The sequence below is a fragment of the Nannobrachium achirus genome (genome assembly GCF_963921795.1).
Source record: "Nannobrachium achirus genome assembly, chromosome: 11".
Classification (NCBI taxonomy): domain Eukaryota; kingdom Metazoa; phylum Chordata; class Actinopteri; order Myctophiformes; family Myctophidae; genus Nannobrachium; species Nannobrachium achirus.
In genome coordinates, this window is record NC_137820.1 from 54,153,599 (window position 1) to 54,161,344 (window position 7,746).

The window sequence follows — 7,746 nt, forward strand, 5'->3', positions numbered from 1 at the left end:
ACCTTATTGGAAGCTGATTAGACACACTTTCCTAGTCATGAGAATTTAGAACTTACAGTACGTAGTCTCTACTGAGGTGGCTAGTATGTAGAGAGATATTGTACGCTATGGTTGATCTTTGAATAGAAATACTTTTACAGCCAGGCTTTTATATGATTTGTTCTTAACAATAAATGTTTTTGTATATGCAGATTTTACTCCATAGTACGTTTTTAATAATATTTTCGTATTTTCAGCTATTCTGCTGTCATTTACTGGCTTCATCTATGGTTGTTTTAGTATCTGTCAATACCTTTATGAAACCCTTTGAACAATTGCATGAAAAGTGTGTGGTGGTCCTGCGAGCACTGAAACTGTCTCTGCAGCTTGTGAGTAATTAAGCACCACTAGGCAGCACTCACTGGAAGCTGTCTCTAGATTGTGAATACTCTTTCTCGCTCTCTTCTATCGCAAAAACTAGCCTATCATGTTACCTAATGAATGATAAATGATGCCCCACGAGGGATAGGATCCGCCTGGGGAAGCAAACATGAAACCGGACAACCTTCATTTAGGTTATCCTTGCAGAGTAGAGTCTCTTCTGCATTCTGAGCACCATTACACCTGAAGGCAGAAATCTTGGGACCGGTGCCCGGTCCTGCCCTTCGATATGTCCCTACGGGCCACATCTCACGGAGACCTGCAGACCTTGTCTTCCTCTGCGGGGAGATCTACCTCGCTGGACAAGTCTTTCTCCATGAGCAGCAGCAACGTCAATGGAGTGAGGTTCGGCAACTTCGGCAAGGGGGGAGGAGTGGTGGAGCTGGAGGAGGTGAGCGTGTTGCCGAGGCCGTGCCGGAGGCCAGTGAGAGCCGTCCGGCCGATCAGTGCCCTCAGCAACAATGGCGGGTCCTTCCTTCAAATCAACCACCTCCAAGGAGAACTAGTGAGGAAAAGAAAGGTAAGAAATGATGTGGTGTGTGTGTGCGTGCGTGCGTGCGTGCGTGCGTGCGTGCGTGCGTGCGTGCGTGCGTGCGTGCGTGTGTGCGCGTGTGTGTGTGTGTGTGCGTGCCCTTGACATTTTATCTGTGCCAGTATGCGGAGACCTGTCCTGTAATGCAAAGTCACAAGTTTGAACTGCACAACCAAATCAGGTGTGTCCTTCACTTATGTGACCAGTCAAAGTGCAGGTGTCTGAACCTGCTCTTTTGTCAGCTAAACACTTTGACGTGTATCAACTGTTCGCTTTAACCACTTGAACCCAAGCATCCCTATTCTGGGATGAATACAAGCTTGTTAATGCGTCAAAAGTCGCAACGTGGCATGTTGTGAGCTTGTAGATCGCCTATTTTCTGGCGAAAAGATTTGGTGTAGAGGGACAAAGTACAGAGCCGACCATGGTGAACTAAGTATAGAGGATTCAGTCACTCTCAACAGCCTCTCAATGCACTGCCGTAAGCAAGTGCAGAGGATTTTATATAAAACACAGAGAGGAAAAATGTAAGTTGTTGTATTTGATCACTGTGTGTGGCATGATATTTCCCCAAGGAATGTGAGGATCTGAGGAAGGAAAACAAGTATTTATCTAATGAGATCCACATGGAGAGGATCATGATGCGTACAGAGAATGAGCTGACTATGAGGAACCTGAGGAACCTGAACCAGGAACTGCAGGCACAGGTCAAAGAGGTACGCCCTGGGGTGGCTGGTGGCTCAGCCATTTAGTGCACAGACAATAAGCTCCCTTTGAGCACAAGGAGCTGGGTTCAAATCCACTGTCTCCCTTTCCTGTCTCTCTATACTGACCCATAATCTGAAATAAAGCATAGAAAATGTCAAATAGAAATCTTAAAAAAGAGGTGTCCTGCAGGACCCAAGTCACATGACTCAGGCGCAAGTCGTCTGACTTGAAGCCGAGTTATTTGACTCTGATTCAAGTCTGAGTCTTTATTGCTGATCTTTTATTCTACCGACATTCATGACCTGCTTCATTCAAATATTCCATGCAAAATACCTCCTCATCTTAAAACAATGCCAATAGCCTCTACTCTTTCTTCTATTACCCTGTTCATTATTGTATAGGCCTACTCACAGCAAACTCCAGTGTTAGAGTTCATGTAACTCTGAGAGGCTCAGATGCTCTGTCTTTATTATATGTATATGTCTGCTCTCCCTTCTCTTTCTCTCTTTTTCTCTTTCCTCAACCACTGCCAGGCAAAGCAGAAGCAGTACCAGAGTCAGCAGCGGGCGACGCTGTGTTCGCGGTCGGCAGAGCAGGCCGACGCGTCTCGAGAGGAGGCAGAGAAGACCAGAGCTCTGACAGAGGCCCGCTTCTTGAACAGCAAGCAGGATTTGGAACAGACAGCGGTAGAGAGGAACAGACTGCACGACGAACTGCAGCATCTTAAAAAAGAGGTTACACACAACACAACACACACACACACACACACACACACACACACACACACACACACACACACACACACACACACACACACACACACACACCCACACACGCACGCACGCGCTCTCACACACACACACACACACACACACACACACACACACACACACACACACACACACACACACACAGTGTGAGCTCACAAAAGCAAGAAGGGTCATTGACACTCAAAATCCTAATTACATCCCAATTATGGGGTGACCCGATAGGAGAGTGGTTAGGGTGCGTACCACATGAGCTCTGACGCCTAACACCAAGTCCCCAGTTCGATTCCCGGCCAGCCAAACACCATTTGCTGCATGTCACTCCTCTACTCTCTCTCTCCACTATACTACCCTACAAAGGCAGATTGCAGTAACTACGTACAAGAATTTCACAAAAAAATGGATACACCATGAAATTTCACTTTTCCTATTTTAAAACCTTTTTTTGGGGTCCCACTAGCACCTTCTATCCTCACAAAGTCCCATTTCTGACCGTTGTGTCTTTCTCTGGTTTTGAGAAGGCGAAGGTTAAAAGTATCCCACAGGTTCTCAAAACAGGCTGTCCAGATTTGCTGCCGATTGTTACGTCATCTGCCGATTGTGACGTCATCATTAAAAAAAAAATGTTTTTTCAAAAAGATTTTGAAGGGGGTGGCGCAGTTCAGGCCAAAGGTGGTACTGCAGCCGAAATGCTCTGAGAGCCATTCAAAAATGAGAGAGTCTCTCTATTCAGGAGTGGTAATTTAGCCTCAAAATTTTTGAAAAACGTTTTTGGGACATAAACAATATGACATAAATACTTTTTAAATGCACGGTGTATCACCTTTAAAAGTGTTACAGCTGATCAGCCAAATGAGATAAGGGCATAAAAGTGAGATTACTGATAGTACTGTATATCCGTTCTTGAGCTAATTGTTTACCCCCCAATATCATGAGGCTAATTTGACCTTTGAGCGACACAAATAAGTCAGTGTGTCCGAAAACGTAGTTACTGCACTCTGCCTTTGTAGGGCTAAATATACAGTATGTATATTAGCAATCATACACAGTACACACACACACACACACACCATAACACTCATGATATCCATTCCTGTGTTGCTAGTAACGATGCAGAGTAATAACTTAAGTACAAGTTGTAACTCAATACTAACTCAGAGCTCAATCCTGCCTGTTTGACTTGAAACAGTCATCACTTTAGTCTATAGACATTGAGATCTTCACTTACGTACATACAAAAGTATGTATATGTCTATTTATTTTCTTTTTGCATTGTACTTGTTCTTTTCTAGGGTTGAATTCATTTCGCAGTGACATTTTGCCATCTGCCGCTCTCTCAACCACTTCTATTTACAGCAAATAGAATAATAACAATCATGTGATGATTACTTCATTTATAGCTTGTGATAACATTGTGGCCTTCTGTCTTTTCTTGTAGCACACAGATGTACAGCTACTGCTTGCACAAACAGAGAAGAACTACTTTGAAACTAAGCTGAAGCTGGAACGAGTGTCCGGGGAGAAGCGGGTTCTGATGGAGGAGAAAGGGACACTGGAAGGAGAAAGAGATGAGCTCAGACACAAGCTGAGACAACTCACAGAAGAAAACATCCAAGTTAAAGAGAAGTGAGTAATACAGCTCTGAGGTGGTCAGAGCATCTATTTTGGTTAAGTGTTCAGGTGCCTACACACTGGGAGCGTTTTTTTCACATGATTCGTTTAAACTGCTGTTTGTCATTATAATGAGGCAAGGAAGGGACGGAATATGTTTTCTAAACAAGGTGAATCTTTCAGCGCAAATACAACCTGTATGAATGAGGCATCACTAAAATAAATGTTTGATGTGAAATAAGTTTGACTTGGCCTTACAAACCGCATACTCGGCTGTTTCTACAGAGCACTTTCTACTTCTCTTTTGGCATCTGATACTATCACCTTTTAACCACTTCGGTCGGACATCTTGTATTTCACTTTCAAATAAAAGAAACATAAAAAACATATAAAAAAATATGGGGGCACCCATTGACCTAGCGGTCCAGGCGCATATGACATAGGCTCTGGAAACAGGGAGAGAGAGATGGGGAGTGACATGGCTTCATATTAATATTATTATCTATTTGATGAAGTTATAAGAGAATAGTACTACAACTACAAGAGGATGTTGAGCATCTGAACAATAAATATGTGAAGAATACTAAGGAATCTCTGCTGTTAGATCATGAAACTGGAAAGAAAATTAAAACAGAGATAACATGCAAAACACGTAATTAGGAGCAAAACTTGGACCCACTTTGCTATGATTTACTGTGTGTGTGCGTGCGTGTGCGTGCGTGCGTGCGTGTGTGCGTGCGTGCGTGCGTGCGTGCGTGTGTACCTCACAGAGAGGAGAACTCCAGGCGCAGGGCCATGGTGTCAGAGGACCAGAGCAAGAAGGCCAACCAAGCTCAGCGCGAGGCAGACCAGGAGAGACGTTTGGCTGAGCAGGAGAGACAGGAGCGTACCAGCGAGTGCCTCAACTGGAGAGAGAGACACCAGGTCCTGGCAGACAAGTTCAGAGCTCAGGAAGACCTTGTGGCTCTGAGGCAGAACAAAGCAGTAAGTCAGTGGTTCTCAAACTTGGGGTCCCCAAATTATTTTGTGGGGTCCCCAGATGATTAGGTTAATGTAATTTATTTTTCTCACTCAACGGTAAACAAACCAACACACAGTATACGTGTATACAGGGTATCTGCACATGTGACAAGTGACAATTTAAGGACTTTCAAGACTGTTTTTAATACCAAACTGGCCAAACTGTCAAATATTAAGTAAGCTAGAGGCGAACATTGTGAAAATAGCAGATCTACGTGCTCACAACGACTTGCAACGCGAGGCGTTGTGAGCATGTAGATCTGCCATTTTCACAATATTTATCCCCAGAACCGAGTTACATTAAATGTAATACCTATTACCTATACAATTCCAAGTGCTTCTCAGGGTGGGGGTCACCAGTTCAAATATGTTTATTTTGGGGGTCACGGCCTAAAAAGGTTTGAGAACCCCTGCAGTGCGTGTACTGCAGTGCAGTGCTTCTCAAACTTTTATGGGCCAGGGCCCACTGGAAAATCTCAGAAGTGTTAGTGGGCTGCTGTGTTAAGTGGTCAGATGGGCGGGCAACAATGTTTTTTACTTTAACACAAGCAGCATGAACTCGTACTCAATGTAGAACAGTTCATAATAGGCACTGTATAGATCTAATTCTTGTTTCTCTACTTTTTCTTTCATAATATTCACACTTACGTCTCTTAAATCTCATATACAAATAAGTATAGTATTTTTATTGTTGTTGTATCATTGCACTGCTCATATGTCATTATTGTTTTCTTACAGTGTCAGGCAAACATCAAGAGCTTTTTCCTCTGCATGACAGAAAGCGATCAGAGGGTTAAGATTCTAAAGAACCAGGACGGCACCCCAAGGAATTTTACAGTGAGTTTTTTTACTTGCAGTGTAATTCAGGTCCCTGATCATGAATTCAGTATTTTAGGGAAGTGAAATTGTTGTAATTTTCAATATTTTCGTATTGTATTTGAGGACAGGGGAATTAAATCATCACCATTATCAGTGGTCCTTTGAGGAGGTCATATTCTTCGAATCCAAAAGTACTTACATGCTTAACAACTACAAAAGAGGATCGGCTCATTGCCATGTCCACAGACTCTGTCAAGAGGCACATGAAACACAGTCCCTTGTGAAGTTGTGGATGAGTTACCAGGCAGAATCCCAGAGCTTACAGGAAAAACTAAATGTATTTGACCTTTTTGTAACTATATATCTCTGTGAAAGTAGTATTTTCATACTGGCACCTGAAGAATATGTTGGAACCAGAAAATGACATGAGACTCCATTATAGCTAACTAGTTGATAAGCAGTTCACTCAATGACCTAGCTGGTGACCTAAGATGACGCGTCAATGGAGTTGACAGCAGTTAGGAGGTCAAGAGCTTCCACAGGAAAAGGGAGTAAGAATCTCAAGAAGGGGAAGTGTACCGGATTGCCATAGTCATCAATATTAGGAAATGTGATAGCGTTTGTCTGCTCACTCACACAGAAGTTACAAATCAGTTAACATGAATTAGAAGGCTGGATAAAGTAAGAACATTTCACAGAAACACTCAAACATGCTAGAAATAACTGCTGTAAATCCTACTAGAAATACTAGAAATACTGTTCCTACGGAACAGTGTGGGCTGGCATGTAACACCATGTATGGGCACAAAGATCTACCCTTTGTAACTCCCCTAAGTAACAAGAAATCTTGTGAAATAAAATGTCGCCAACCAATCGTCAAGGACGATGATACAAGAAGAAGAAGCTGCACCTCATTGGCTAAGGGCCCTGCCTTTGTACTGTCAAGGAGAACTTGAACTTGATAGATTACGTAATTTTTTAGGAGAACTTGACTGATAGATTACGTAATTGTTTAGGAGAACTTGACTGATAGATTACGTAATTTTTTAGGAGAATTTGACTGTTAGATTACGTAATTTTTTAGGAGAACTTGATAGATAAATAATGAAGATAACATACGTGTGCTCGCTTCCAGCGAGCCCACAATAATACAATAAAATGCTATGGCCTCTGTTTAAGACACTGCTGCAGGTTTATCACTGTATTCATAACCCCCTTTTCTGATCTTCTAACAGAAAATAAAGGTTTCATTCCAAAGAGGTGAAATGTAAACATTAGTGTTATGTACATCGGTCTCATGCATTGTACCTCCCCATTCAGGAAGGAGACCCTGTTTACATCTCCACCCCTGAACCTGGTCCTGAGGACGCTGACAGGAGCTCATCCAGGTAAATGACTGACCAGCACAGTGATGAGCCTTTATCCATTAGGTAAGGGATAATGTCTGGCTGCGCGGTCGTTATCGAGAAATAAAGGTCCCTTCACTCAGGCTGATATAATAATGGGTCATCAGCCTGTCGGGACCTTTATTTCTCGATAACGACCGTGCAGCCCGACATTATCCCGCTTATTACACGGCTTCTCAATAAAATTAAAAATTTGACTCAAAACTAAAAACAAAACAAAGTATTTCCTTGCTTACAGTTGTGAAAGTGTCAATTACACCACAACAAGTGTTGTGCTGGGCGTCCCCCAACACAAGAAGGAAGGGTGTTGAAGTGTTGGTGAAAATAGAATACATTTTCTGTTACTGCATCGTCTATTTCTCGCTTCAAATATTTTTTAAAACATTCTTGAGAGCAATGTTTAGTTGTAAATGACACTGTGTGTTTGTTTACCTGGCTCTCACGTTGGATACGGCAAAGAATT